General features: G+C 39.6%; 1 long non-coding RNA gene across 1 annotated transcript in view; it reads left to right on the plus strand.

The window, feature by feature from the left end:
* Nucleotides 1-16,215, plus strand: part of LOC148005644 (uncharacterized) — a 79,745-nt gene that overhangs the window by 1,359 nt on the left and 62,171 nt on the right. The window lies entirely within an intron of this gene.

Here is a 16,215-nt window from a genome sequence, read left to right on the forward strand (position 1 = left end):
ATGAGACACAGGAGTGTCTCTGGATAGAGAGCAGACAGATGTGGTGCATTGGAAAATGTCAGGTTATAAAGGTACAAGGGGAAACCTCATGTTAGAATGATGTGCTTAATTGAGCATATTAATTAGTAAGACAAAGGGTGCTCTTGATTGCTGAACAGAAGGAGGAATTGGTCATGTAAGAACATAGACCTTGGTGGCTAGCTGTAGGAATGTATTCTAACTGTTTTTAGCATGGCAGAGGGAATTTGGGGGAGGGGCAAGATCTGCCAGAGCCATGCTCACCATGATCAAGCTGTGTAGAACCCCTTCAGCAGGTCAGCTTTCTGAACTGGTACTGCATCCCCAGTTCATCATAAGTCTTTATTTAGAATATGTGTTTTACCTCATTGGTTTTTGAGATTGTTTCTTAATCATTTTGAAAAATGATTAAAAAGTCAAAGAAATTATAATAATGCTAACTGTATTTACTGTTTGATCATGTCCAGGATTAAAATGATCTTTACACTATACTCATGTGATGATGACTGTACATGTATAATTTAATGTGGCTTAACATAAACTGTTGAAGATTGGCTTGCTCATTTTAAGTTCTGTTTTTTAAAGGCTTATCTTCATGTGTACTGTGTTAGTAACACATTGTATGGATGCCCATAGATGCCAAAAGAGAGTGTTAGATCCTCTAAAGCTAGACTTACAGGTAGCTATGAATGTGAAATGTGAAAGATGAGAACTGCATTCCAGTCCTCTGCAAGAGCAGCAAATGCTCTTATTCACTGATACATCTCTCAAGCCCCCTCCACTTCAGTACTTAATGATTGTGCTAACACCAAAATATAATCCTATGTCAACAATCGTAAGTGGACAGGAGCGTGGAATCCTTCTTTTTAAACTAGCTTTCTATCTGTGTATGTGGCTCCACTAAGCCAAGGTTCTGGGCTAATAAGCAACGTACAAAGAGATGTGATTGGACATGGACATCTTTCCCTTTCAGTATTTCAGAACTTACTTGATATCTATGTTTTGTCATTAATATTTTGTAGAAAAACATGGTAAGATCATCTATATTGGGCTCAGATGTCACATGGCATGGCAAATGGTGCCAGCTGACCATGTGCAAGTCCCACCTCTGCTCAACCACTGTCCTCCATGCTTCCAACCATCTCCCATAGTCTACACTGGACACCAGTGCTTCTCCCTTACTCAACACACACCCACATACCTCAAATACCAGCCTGGCTCAAGTAGATACTTAAAACTGCAACTTATGTGCTGTAGACAGGGTAACAACAGCTAAAAACTTAGTGCTTACCATAGCTAGACAACTTCATACATATGAAAATGCAGTCATTCATGTTGTTTTCAAAATAGCCAATAGGATGACTGTTATGAAGACATACACTCTACAGCTTAAGAAACTGAGAAACAAAGATTTGGGAATTTGCTCAAGATAAGACCTATGTGGTATGCAGTGGGACCTGATCCATGGGCAGGCATCTGACTCAAAACCTGGGAACCCTGACTAAGCTCTGATTTTGAACACAGAGGAAGGATCCTCCCAGTGAGCCTCAAATGCCTTCTTGGAGTCTTCAGAAGTGTGTGTGTAATGGGTGCAACTCTCCCTTCAAACACACAAGAAGACAAGTTTGGGTCACAATTGAACCTTGGGAACCATTTTATTGAGCTTCATGGTGACTACAATAATCTCTCTCTCTCTCTCTCTCTCTCTCTCTCTCTCTCTCTCTCTCTCTCTCTGTCTCAGGTGTTGCTGCTGTCTTCCAGAAAACTGTCACTACAAAACCACAAGGAATCATTGACCACAGAGCTCTGTCTGCACAGCCATTAGCAATGCTGCTGGGATTGGAAATACATCCTATCCTTTTGACAGCACAGCATATTTCATATTTACATGCATACGATCTTAACAAAGTGCTTCAGAACCATGAAAATCTTTGGACTATATGCCATTTTAAAGGCAACTTGGACTTTAGTCAGCAAGTAATGCCCTCCTTTTATTACAACTGAAAGGTTTAGTGGTCTTCCCAAACAGTTCTCTCTCTAAATTCAAGAGAGAGGAGCATTTTTGTTTTGACCGAGAATGAGATGGGAGCACTGAAGGCATGATTTCCATAAACAAGGCCAGGAAACCCCTCACCCGGAAAAGTCTTCCAGCACCTCTTTGCTTGTGGCTCAAAGTTGAAAATTGTAATATCAGACTTGACCTTCTAGTTATTTATTTATCTAACAGACATGTAATTTAAGTATCTGCTAAATTATAGAGGGCTGTTTTTGCCATATTAAAGATGAAGAGGCCAATCTGAACTAACTTGTTTGACTTTTTTTCTTAGAGTTTTACTGCTGTGAACAGACAGTATGACCAAGGTAACTCTTACAGGGACTACATTTAATGGGGCTGACTTATGGTTCAGAACTTCAGTCCATTATCATCAAGGCAGGAGCATGGCAGTATCCAGTCAGACATAGTGCAAGAGGAGTTGAGAGTTCTACATCTTGTTCCAAAGGCAAAGAGGAAAAGGCTGACCTCCAGGAATCTAGGACAATGGTATTAAAGCCCATGCTCACAGTTGCACACCTACTCCAACAAGGCCACACCTTCTAATAGTGTCACTCCCTGAGCCAAGCATATGCAAACCATCACACTTCATCCTGCACCCTTCAAATATCTTCCAGATGCCGACTACTCAAGAAAGGCTCTGAAGGACCTATAAGTCTACTCAGCTATTTGGCTACTGAAAGCAAGGATATACTATTCCTAGGAGGTACAACTAACACACTGTCAACTGGTGCCATATTCTCAAGGTAAAATAATTCTTTCCAAACAACATAGACACATCCTGACCCAACTGAGACACCAAAAGATTTGGGAACAGACAATTAAAAGGAATAAATCAAAAACAAACAAACAAACAAAAAGATTGCAGAAGAGTTACCAAGGGACAAAAAAAGAAGATAGAAATTTACAGTGGTAAATTCTAAATATGCTAGAGAAGAAAGTTATATCTAGAATAAATAAAGTTATGTCAAATCACATTTTCAGGCTGACAGAGTCAAATTATGAAGCTACATTTTGGAAGGGAACATTCAAGCAACAAGGGAGTAAGCCTCCTGAATTAGGAGGAAGGCCTCGGTGCTATCTGGGAGCAATGGAGCATACATAGAAGGATTCCTGGCGGGGGCTGGAGAGATGGCTCAGTGGTTAAGAGCACTGACTGTTCTTCCAGAGGTCCTGAGTTCAAATCCCAGCAACCACATGGTAGCTCACAACCATCTGTAATGGGGTCTGATGCCCTCGTCTGGTGTGTCTGAAGACAGCTACAGTGTATATAATAAATAAATAAATAAATCTTAAAAACAAAAACAAAAACGTATTATATATTTAAAAAAAAAAGAAGAAGGATTCCTGGCTAACTTACATGGCTGTGGTATGCTGGGGTATGTGATAAATGTGGTCCATTGTTTACTGCAGTGGTTCTCAACCTATGGGTGGTGGCCCCTTTTGGGGGCTCAATGACTTTCAAGGAGTTGAATATAAGATATTCTATATATCAGATACTTACATTATGATATATAGCAATAGCAAAATTACAGTTCAGAAGTAGCAACAAAAATAATTTTATATTTGGGAGCCACTGCTACATCAAGAATTGGACTAAAGGATTGCAGCATAAGGAAAGTTAAGAACCACTGATCTAGTGCTTACAGAAATTGGTCTCTTAAATGCAAAAGTGCCAGGCACAGAACAGCAGTGGCAAGCACCAGGGGAACATGAGAAAGCAAGTGGTTCCACTGAATAGTTTGGGTTGCCAGGCAAGATGCCACATGCCACAGCTCCTAGGATGGGTAGAACTGGGCTGAGCAAAGCTTGGTAACATGGAAACTGCCTCCAGAAAAAGTCACCCTGGGGCCAACGGGCTAAAAGGGAGAACACAGTATAAGGTTATGGACACAGCAATTCAGGAGACACTAGACTCTCTGAACAGGAAACTAAGTGTAAAGTCCTCCTCACCCAGAGAAATCAAAAGTTACCCAAAGTTACTTCTGCTACACTTCTGGTACAAAGCTCAAGCGCATAGCCAGTAGCTGTTCCTTTGAAGCTCAATTGATTATTTATTGAATCAAGATAGAAGAAATTTTCTTCTTTATGTATTGGTAAAATTACCAAATCCTAAAGGGTAAACAGCTACAAATATATATTGACCTAGATGCACATATGTCCTTCTTATGACAAACCATGTTATAAAAAATGTTTCACCTATGTGAGGAAGTCAGTGACAAGGAGGGCTTCACAGTATCCCAGGGCTATAATGATGGCAGTGAAGTTTAAAAGGAAAATCAGGGACATCCAGAAACTTGCTGGCTATCATGTGATGAGGATACCTGATACCACGCCATGGGTGTGAGTAGAGAAAGACATTCATAAACCTGCCCACTCAAGATGGCACAGAAACTGGCTGTAAACATCTAAGTGCCCTCTTGAGGCCTCCAGGCTTGGATAAAGGGTGTCACCTAGCAGCCTACAACCATGTGGCTGCCTGTAGCAGGAGTCACCACAATGTACAACTGTGTGGTTGAAAATGAAAGAGAAAGAGAAGAGTAACAGTTTGAGCTTTGTGAAGAGAGAAGGAAGAATACCCTAAAGCCACCATAAAGACCTAACTGTCTTGCCACTGAGTCTGTGACCATCCACGCTCAGGGGTCCACATAGATATTCGTGGCTCATACTGTCACTAGAGACCACAGGACATTCCCTGACCGGGCAGCTGCTTGGGACTAAGTGGATGTCCAGGGACAGTGCAGATTTGGCCCCTCCAAATACTGATTGTGTTTTGGAAAGCTAGCCTCGCCTCTCAACTTCGGCAGCAATCAGCAGAGCGGGCCCTGCACCTCACCTGGGCAGCACAGTAGGGCTGACTCTGATAGAGGGGGTGTAAGTGGACCAGCCAGGCAGGTCCTGCAAGCCAGCCCTGCTACTGGTCTGCAGTGGGATGAAGTAGGTGCGGGACTGACGACTTCCCCACACCCCTTGCCACTTGCGGTAGTCGGGGAAAGCTGGCCTCGAGGTCATGAGAAAGAAGAGCTGCCCCTGCCCCTCACTGGCAGGAAAGTGGGCCCTGGACCTTGCCTGAATAGCACATTTGAGCTAGTCCTAATGGCATAAGTCAGCCTCCCCAAAAGTGTGAAAACCAGGAAAGCAAATCTGGCTCAGCCCCTCACAAGCTGCAGCACTTGGAAAAGTAGGCCCAGTTCCTCGACTGAACAGCAAAATGCAGCTAGCTCTGGAAGTGTAAGGTGCTGCTGAGCTGGTCCAGAGGTCTTGAGAGCCTGAGAGCCGAAGTCTGCAAATGGTTGCATAGCTGCAGCAGTGCAGGAGAGCGCTCCATGGGGACAAGGATAAGGGAGAGCTAGTGCACTGGGCAACTCAGCTACCACCCAGACCAGATCCAGGGCTTTGAGTTGCCCGCCTGCCCCCAATTCTACATCATCTGTGAACTGTTGGGGCATATGAAAGGGCCAGCTCTTCTGATCCAAAGCTACAGAATCTCCATGACACCAAACAACAGGATAACTGGGAGGCATCCCTGTGAAGACCCAATAGTGATGGTGTCACAAAAGTTAGAGACCTTGAACAGATCGATAGTTCATTGCAATGAACTTTACAAGAAAGGATGTATGGACAGAGGGGTGTATTAGGAAACACACTGTGACTCCCTACAGCCTCCACAAATAGATGTCCTCTACCTTTTGGTTTATTTTGTTTGTGTGTGTGTGTGTGTGTGTGTGTGTGTGTGTGTGTGTGTGTGTGTGTGTTTGGGGGCTGAGGAGAGGTTGCAATGACTGAGGGCAGACATGAGGAGATGGGTAGATGAGTGGAACTGGGGCACATGATGTGAAACTCACAAAGAATAAATAAAAAATATTATTTCCCCTTCTATTCTAATCCGGAAAGCCACACATTTCACTCATTCATGTCACACATTTCACTCATTCATGTCTGAGTCAAACTGTCCACTGTTTGCTTCCTCATTACTTATCTATCATCAACAGTTTCTTAACAAAGTGACTTTTCTACAGATGCAAAAGACTATGGTGGACCCTAAAAGAATAGGCCCTGTAGATAAACACTGTGTACTGGAATTTATTTTTAACTTTTTAAAATCATGTTTAAGAATGAAAGTTTTCTGTTTATGGTGCATTTAAATTACATATACAGTAAATATTTAAATATTATGTTTTGCATATATATGCAAAAGGAAAAATAGAATACTCAGTCCCCAGACTGGGAGAGCTACCAAAGACTGCACAGCTAGTTTTGTCAAGTTTATTAAGAGGCAAAATAAATTTATCCTTCTCTGCAGTGATTTTTCAGGCTCTTTATATTCTATAGTAGGTGAATGCTGCCCTCTTTTGGCAAAATGTTCACACTGACATGTGTTTGTAGGTTTTTGTCAGCATCACTCAAGTTAGAATTATTTGGCACAAACAATCTCAATTGAGAATGTCTTCATCAGATTGCCTGTAAGCAACACTGTGGAGTATTTTCCTAATTTATCATTGATGTGGGAGAGCTCAACCCATTGTGAGTAGTGCCATCCCTCGGCAGATGGTTATGGCTCCATAAGAAACAGAATAATCCCTGTTAGGTATAGACCATGCCAGCTAGAAAAACTGGTAGGCAACCTATTCATGGACCTCACAGGTGCCAACTCACTTGGTGCCCCATACAAACACTGTCTCTAACAACCAATCCCTTTCTCATCTCAGTGTCTCAGGATCCAACTTATACACAGACACCCCTTCTCTACCAAAGGTTATGCCAGCTGCAGAAGTCCAGCTCCCAACTCAGGTGAAGAATGACTGCTAAACCACAGACCTACCAGGCCAAAGAGGAAACAGAAACTAAAGAAAATGAAAACCATCCCTCAAAATAAATTCAGAAATTGGCACCTAGACCAAGAGTCACTCCAAACCCAGATTCCTAGACATCAGCATAAGAACACAATCAACCACACCCAGGGCAATATGTCACCATCAGAGCCTACCTCTCCTACTACAGCAAGCCATGAATGTTCCAACACAGATGAAATACAAGAAAAAAAACCTCAAAACCAACTTTATGAAGATGACAGGATTTCTAAATGAAGAAGTGAGTAAATTTCTTAAAATTTTTGAGGAAAATACAAACAAAAATGGAAGAAATAAATAATTCCCTTAAAGAAAACCAAGAAAACGCAGACAGTTTAAAGAAATGAATTAAAGTGGTTAAGACCTGAAAGTGGAAATAGAAGAAAAAATCCGTGGGAATTCTGGAAATGGAAAATCTAGGTAGGTTAACAGGAACTATAAATGTACCCATCACTAATAGAATACAAGAAATGGAAGAGAAAAATCTCAGGCATTGAAGATTCAATAAAAGAAATGGATACACAGTCAAAGAAAATGTTAAATCTAAAAACTTCCTGACAGAAAAACATCCAGGAAATCTCAACGAGATGAAAAGACCAAACCTAAGAATAACACAAATAGAAGAAAGAGAAGAATTCCAGAAAATATTTTCAACAAGATCATAAAAGAAAATTTTCCTAACCTAAGTAAGGAGAGGCCTATATACAAGAAGCATAGAGAACACCAAGTAGATTCATCTAGAAAAATATGTACCCTCACCACACAATAATCAATGCACTTAATATTCAGAAATAATATTAAAAACTATAAGGGGAAAAATGAGCAAGTAATGTATAAAAGTAGAACTATTAGAATTACAACAGAATTCTTAATGAGGTTCTAAAGCCAGCAGATCCTGGACAGATGCTAAGAGACCACAGATGCCAGCCCAGACTACTATACCCAGCAAAATTTTCAATCACCATGGATGGAAAAAACAAGAATTTCATAGTAAAATGAAATTCAAATAATGTCTACCTACAAACCCAGCCCTACAAAAGATACTAGAAAGGAGGTTAACTACACCCATTAAAACATAGGAATTAAAAAAATCTTACATCACCGAAACCAAAAGAACAGAACAAACAAACAAACACACACACACACACACACACACACACACACACACACACATCACCACCACCACCATCAACAACAACAACAATAACAACATGAAAATAACAGGAATTAAGAATCAGTTTTTTTAATCTCTCTCAATAGAAATAGACTCAATTACCCAGTTAAAAAAACACAGGCTAACAGAATGAATGTGAAAACAGAATTCATTTTCTGCATGCAAAAATGCTGCATACGAGAAATGCACCTCAACAACAAAGATAGATACTACCTCAGAATAAATGGTTGGAAAAAGATTTCCCAAGCAAATAGACCTAAGAAGCAAGCTGGTCTAGCCATTTTAAGATCTAACAGGACAGAGTTCAAACCAAATTTAATCAAAAAAGATGTTGAAGGATACTTCAACTATATGCTTATCAAAGGAAAAAATCTACCAATGTGACATTTCAGCTGTTTACACCTATGTTGTTACACACACTCATATGTGTAAAAAAATGTTACTAAAGCTTTAAGCACAACATTGATAGTGGAAAACTTCAATATCCCACATTCAGCAATAGACATGTCATCCCATCAAACACTGAGCTAATAGACCAAAAAAGACCTAAGAGACATCTGCAGAGCATTTCCTTCAAACACAGAACAATATACATTCTTATCAGCACCTCATAGAAGTTTCTCCAAAATTGACCACATTTTGGTCACAAAGCAAGTCGCATCAGTTAAAAGAAAATAGAAATAACTCCCGTAGCCTATTAGTATACTGTAGGGAGCCATATTGGATTTGGGCCTGGCCTCTTTGTGACTGTATGGCTCAAAGTGGCTACATGACTCTGGGCTGTATGGCCACAGATACTCACCCCTAAGATGACTGCCATAAAGTCTTGAGATTGTTGGACAAAAGCCTCTACCATGAATTTACAGCACAGGAAGATAACAATCACGGAATGCTTCAGCCCAAGCAAATACCAGATGTTTCCTGAGCAAACCACCCGGTGTCTCCACCGCATGACCTCTTCACCTCCTGCTATCAGAGTACCCTCTTGCTTCCTTCCTTTGTGTTTCACAAAGGTTACTCCCCCTACCTGAAAGCCTTAAAAACTGTAACGTTTACCCCAATAAACGAGACTTTGACAACAGAACTTTGCTTGGTCTCCTTCTTCTCTTCACCCCCATTGACCCACAGGTAGAAAGCCTCTTCAGGACCCTGAATAACTGGACCCTCTGGACAGGTCAGTATGCCACAGATTAAAGATGGATTTCAACAACAAAATAAAGGAAAGCCTACAAACTCATGGAAACTGAACAATTCTCTAATGAAGAAATAATTAAAGACTCCCTAGAATTCAATGAAAATGAATGCACAACCAAAACTTATGAGACATGATGAAAGCAGTGCTAAGAAGAAAGTTCATAACACCAAGTTCCTACATTAAAAACTGGAGAGATCTCATGCTAACAACACCACACATGAAAGCTCTAGAACAAAAAAGAAGCAGGTACACCGGGAGAAGATTGCAAGAAATAATCAAACTCAGGGCTGAAATCAGTAAATTAGAAATACAGTGATCAATATAAAGAATTAATGAAACAAAGAGTTGATTCTTTGAGAAAATGAGCAACATAGCAAACATGTATTGAAACAAAGAAAATATATAGACAGAATACCCAGATCAACAAACACAGACATGCAAAGGATCATTAGGTCATACTTTTAAAAACCTGTTCTCAAGAAAACTGGAAAAACTAAAAGAAATATGTAATTTTCTCAATAGAAACCATTTACCAAAGTAAAATCAAGATCAGATAAACAATTTAAATCAATCTATATTGCTTCCAGTTTCCGTCCACACCAGGGTCTGACCCTCTGCCACAGCTCTCTGGACCTAGATCCCAACCAGAGAGAGATGGTCTTTCTCTCAGGAGTGCTGACATACCTCAGAACACAGAAAAGAACACCAATTCTGCTCAGAGCTACTCTCACAAAGCCCTCAGGGCACAGAAACCAAGAAGTCTGGGATATGATCCTTCTGCTTTCCATCTACGCCCACAGCTGCATCTGTGTCACAGCTTGCCATAACTAAATTCCAACAGGAGATAGCTGGTGTTTTGGGAGTGCTGACACACAAACTGACAGGAGGGTCAAGCCACTGTCAGAGACAGTAAGACCAGCTAATACCAGAGAAGAGCAGACAGCAAGAGGCAAGTGCAAGAACATAAGAAATAGAAACGAAGGCCACTTGGCATCTTCAGAACCCAGTTCTCCCATCACAGCAAGCCCTGGATACACCAGAAAAACAGGAATCAGAATTAAAAGGACATATCATGATGATGTTAGAGGACTTTAAGGAGAACATAAATAGCTCTCTTAAAGAAATACAGGACAACACAGATAAACAGGTAGAAGCCCTTAAAGAGGAAACACAAAAATCCCTTAAAGAATTTGAGGAAAACCAACCAAAAAGAGAACAAATTGAACAAAACCATCTAAAAATGGAAATACAAGCAACAAAAAAATCACAAAGGAAGAAAACCCTGGAGATAGAAAATCTCAGAGAGACATCAGTAGTCATAGGCACATGCATCACCAACAAAAACACATGAGATAGAAGAAAGAATCTCAGGGGAAGAAGATATCATAGAAAACATTACCACAACAGTCAAAGAAAATGCAAAGTGCACAAAGCTCCTGACCCAAAACATCCAGGAAATCCAGGAAACAATGAGAAGTTCAAACATAAGAATAGTAGGTATAGAAGAGAGCTAGATTCCCAAATTAAAGAACCAATAAATATCTTCAAAAAAAAATTACAAAAGAAAACTTCCTTAACCTAAAGAACGAGAGGCCCATAAACATACAAGAAGCCTACAGAATTCCAAATAGATTGAATCAGAAAAGAAATCCCTCCACCCCATCATATAATAGTTAAAACACCAAATGTATTAAACAAGGAAGGAATATTAAAAGCAGTTAAGGGAAAAAGGTCAAGTAACATATAAAGGCAGACCTATCAGAATTACACCAGACTTCTCAACAGAGAATATGAAAGTTAGAAGATCCTAGGAAGATGTCATACAGACCCTAAGAGAACACAAATGCCAGCCCAGGCTACTATATCGAGCAAAGCTCTCAATTAACATAGATGAAGAAACTAAGATACTCCATGACAAAACCAAACTTACACAATATATTTCCACAAATTCAGTCCTACAAAGGATAATAGATGGAAAACTCAAACACAAGGAGGGAAACTACACCCTAGAAAAAGCAAAAAAGTAATCTTCTTTCAACTAACCAAAAAGAAGATAGCCACAAAACATAATCCCACCTATGACAACAAAAGTAATAAGAAACAACAATCATTGGTCCCTAATATCTCTCAACATCAATGGACTCATTTCCCAATAAAAAGGTATGAACTAAAAGACTGAATACATAAACAGGACCCAGCATTTTGCTGCATACATGAAATGACAAAGACAGACACTTCCTCACAATAAAAGGCTTGGAAAAAATTTACTAGCAAATGATTGCAAGAAACACTGGAGTAGTCTAATATTGAATAAAATCACCTTTCATCTAAAGGTTATCAAAAAAATAAAAAGATAAGGCAGGACACTTCTTACTTCCCAAAGGAAAAAATCCCACAAGATAGCAGAAACTTTACATTGCACCTTACACAATAATAGTGGGAGATTACAACACCCCAGTCTCATCAAAGGAGAGATCAAGAAAACAGAAATTAAACAGAGACACAGGAAAACTAACAGAAGTTATGAACCAAATGGATTTAACAGATATCTATAGAACATTTCACCTAAACAAAAGAATATATCTTCTCAGCACCTCATGACAAAATTCAACACCCCTTCATGTTAAAAGTCTTGGAAAGATCAGAAATTCAAGGTGCATACCTAAACATAATAAAAGCAAAATACAACAAACCAGTAACCAACATCACACTAAATGGACAGAAATTTGAAGCAATCCCACTAAAATCAGGAACTAGACAAAGCTGCCTACTCTCTCCCTACCTATTCAATATAGTACTTGAAGTCCTAGCAAGAGCAAATAGACAACAAAAGGAGGTCAAAGGAATACAAATCAGAAAGTAAGATGTCAAAATATCACTATTTGCAGATGATATGATAGTATACTTAAATGACCCCAAAAATCCACCAGAGAACTCCTACACCTGGTAAACAACTTCAGCAAAGAGGCTGGAAATAAAATTAACTCAAACAAATCAGTAGCCTTCCTCTACTCAGAGGATAAACAGGCTGAGAAAGAAATTATGGAATGACAGCCTTCACAATAGTCACAAATGACTATTCAGTGTGACTCTAACCAACCAAGTGAAAGATCTATATGACAAGAACTTCAAGTAACTGAAGAAAGAAATTGAAGATCTCAGAAGATGGAAAGATCATCCATGCTCATGGATTGGCAGGATATATACATATTAATATCTTGACAAAAGTAATCAATAAATTCAGTGCAAATCCCATCAAAATCCCAAGTCAATTCTTCACAGTGTTAGAAATAGCGATTTGCAATTCATTTGGAATAACAAAAACACCAGGATAGTGAAAACTATTTTCAACAATAAAAGAACTTCTGGGGGAATCACCATCCCTGACCTCCAGCTGTATTACTGAGCAATAGTGATTTAAAAAATAATGTATGGAATTGGTACAGAGACATGCAGGCAGATCAGTGGAATAGAATTGAAGACCCAGAAATGAACCAACACACCTATGGTCACTTGATCTTTGACAAAGGAGCTAAAACGATCCAGTGGAAAAAAGATAGCATTTTCAACAAGTGGTGCTGGTTCAACTGGAGGTCAGCATGTAGAAGAATGCAAATCGACCCATTCTTATCACCCTGTACAAAGCTCAAGTCCAAGTGGATCAAGGACCTCTGCCTAAAACTAGATGCACTGAAACTAATAGAAGAGAAAGTGGAGAAGAGCCTCAAACACATGGGCACTGGGGAAAATGTCCTGAACAAAACACCAATGCCATAAGATCAAGACTGGACAAATGGGACCTCATAAAATTGCAAAGCTTCTGTAAGGCAAAGGACACTGTCATTAATACAAAATGGCAACCAACAAATTGAGAAAAGATCTTTACTAATCATTCATCTGATTAAGGGTTAATAACCAATATATACAAAGAACAAGAAGTTAGATTCCAGAAAACCAAATAACCTTATTTTTAAAATGGGCTACGGAGCTAAAGAAAGAATTCTCAACTGAGGAATATCAAATGGCTGAGAAGCACCTAAAGAAATGTTTAACATCCTTAGTCATCAGGGAAATGCAAATCAAAATAAATCTGAGATTCCACCTCATACAAGTCAGAATGGTTAAGATAAAATACTCAAGTGACAGCATATGCTGGTGAGGATGTGGAGAAAGAGGAACACTCCTCCATTTTTGGTGGGATTGCAAGCTGGTACAACCATTCTGGAAATCAGTCTAAAGGTTCCTCAGAAAATTGGACATAGTACTACCTGATGACCCAGTTATACTACTCTTAGGCATATACCCAAAAGATGCTCCAACATATAACAAGAACATATGTTCCACTATCTTCATAGTAGCCTTATTCATAATAGCCAGAAGCTGAAAAGGATCCAGATGTCCCTCAACAGAGAAATGAATACAGAAAATGTGGTACATCTACACAATGGAGTACTACTCAGCTATCAAAAACAATGACTTCTTGAAATTCATAGGCAAATAGATGGACCTAGAAAATATCTTCATCAGTGAGGTAACCCAATCAAAAGAGAACTCACATGCTATGCACTCACTGATAAGTGGATATTAGCCCAAAAACTCAGATTACACAAAACACAATTCACAACCCACGCGATGCAAAAAAATAAAATAAAATAAAATAAAGGAAGACCAAAGTGTGACTGTTTCAGACCTTCTTAGAAGGGGGAGCAAAAATACTCACAGGAGGAAATATGGAAACAAAGTGTGGAGCAGAGACTGAAGGAAAGGTCATCTAAAGACTCCTCCAACTAGGAGATCCATCCCATATACAACTACCAAACCCAAACAATATTGCAGATGTCAAGAAGTGCATGCTGACAGGAGCCTGATATAGCTGTCTCTCAAGAGGCTCTGTCAGAGCCTGACAAATACAGAGGCAAATTGTAGCAGTCAATCTTTGGTCTGAGAAAGGGATCCCCAGTGAAGGAGTTAAAGAAAGGACTGAAGGAACTCAAGGGATTTGCAACCCCATCAGAAGAACAACAATATCAACCACCCACCCCCAGAGCTTCCAGGAATTAAACCACCATCCCAAGAGTACACAGCAATGGACCCATGGCTCCACCTGCATATGTAGCAGAGGATGGCCTTGTCGGGCATTATTGGAAGGAGATGGCCTTGGTCTTGTCAAGGCTTGATGCCCCAGTGTTGGGAAATGGCAGGCCAGGGTCTTGGGAAGGAGTTAGTGGGTAGGTGAGGGAGCACCCGCATAGAAGCAGGGGTTGGGGAAATGGGATAGTAGGTTTCTGGAGGGGAAACCAGGAAAGAGGATAACATTTAAAATGTAAATTAAATAATAACCAATAAAAGAAAAAAATTTAATTTCATTTAATCTACCCACCCTTTTATCTGGCAGTAACAGCCTCCTGAGTGAGGGGTCTCAGGCTCTCTATGCTTATACATTTTTCTGCTGCAAGTGACTACTGTAATAAATGCAATTCTTGTGGCTTAAGGAAATTGGAAGCACTTATATCAAGTGCATGCCAAGTATGATATCTCTAAAACCAGTAACTTGTAACTCTTTTTAAATGCTTGAGACCTCCAACATGCTATGGTTCTGGGGAATTTTATAGGCTGATTTTTTTTTATATGCATTCTACAAGTACTCTACACTTTGGGGTCTACTGTTAATATCACGTATGAACCTATGGTTCTTGCCATCCAGGTGAGATAAACCAAACTGAAGGAACTAGAGAGTATAGGGATGTATCTATAAAAGAGCTCGATCACCTCCTCTCTCTCTCTCTCTTTCTCTCTCTCTCTCTCTCTCTCTCTCTCTCTCTCTCTCTCTCTCTCTCTCTCTCTGTGTGTGTGTGTGTGTGTGTATGTGTGTGTGTGTGTGTGTGTGTGTGTCTCATAAGTTAGCAAAGTACTAAACATCCCTGCCAGCATCATTGAAGAGAAAGAGTGATACTGTGAGGAATTCCCCAGGGCCATATGCTGGGAACTATTTCTGCTATTTTGTGCTCCTGAGTCTTTGAATGTGTATTTGCAAACCCTGCCAATTTGGGCAAGTCAGTAACTTTTCTCTCTCTATGCCTTTGTCTCTAATGGGTTTTGTACCCACCATGGGTTGCTTTCAAAGAACAAACTCAATATAATAATGTAAAATAAAAAGGAATCGGAAGGGGCTGGAGAGATGGCTCGGTGGTTAAGAGCACTAACTGCTCTTCCAGAGGTCCTGAGTTCAGCAACCACATGGTGGCGCATGGTTGTAATAGGATTCAATGCCCTCTTCTGGTGTGTCTGAAGACAGCTACAATGTACTTATATATGTAAAGTAAATAAGTATTTTTTAAAAAAGAATTGGAAGGTTTAAAAAAATCAACCTATACCTAAGGAAATAAAGGCAATTATTAAGAGTTTCCCAATATTCTCTTCTATTAGATTTAGTGTGTCTGGTTTTATGTTAAGGTCTTTGATGCATTTGGACTTGAGTTTTGTGCAGGGTCATAAATATGGATGTTTGGCTTCTTTTACATGCAGACATCTAGTTAGACCAACACCATTTGTTGAAATGCTCTTTCCGTCACATGGTTTTGCTTTCTTTGTCAAAAATCAAGTATCTGTAAGTATGTGGGTTTATTTCAGGGTTTTGAATTCAATTCCATTGATCAACATGTCTGATCCTATACCAATACCATACAGTATTTTATTACTATTGCACTCAGTAGAGGTTGAAATCAGAGAAGGTGACCCCTCCAGAAGTTCTTTTATTGTTCAGGATTATTTTTAGCTATCCTGTGTTTTGTTTTTCCATAGGAAGTTGAGAATTGCTCTTTCATGATCTATACAGAATTGTGTTGGAATTTTGATGGGAATTGCATTGAGTCTATAGATTGCTTTTTTTAAGATGGTCATTTATATTATGTTAATCCTACTTACC

Source organism: Rattus norvegicus, chromosome 5, assembly GCF_021556685.1.
Source record: "Rattus norvegicus strain SHRSP/BbbUtx chromosome 5, alternate assembly SHRSP_T2T, whole genome shotgun sequence".
Lineage (NCBI taxonomy): Eukaryota > Metazoa > Chordata > Mammalia > Rodentia > Muridae > Rattus > Rattus norvegicus.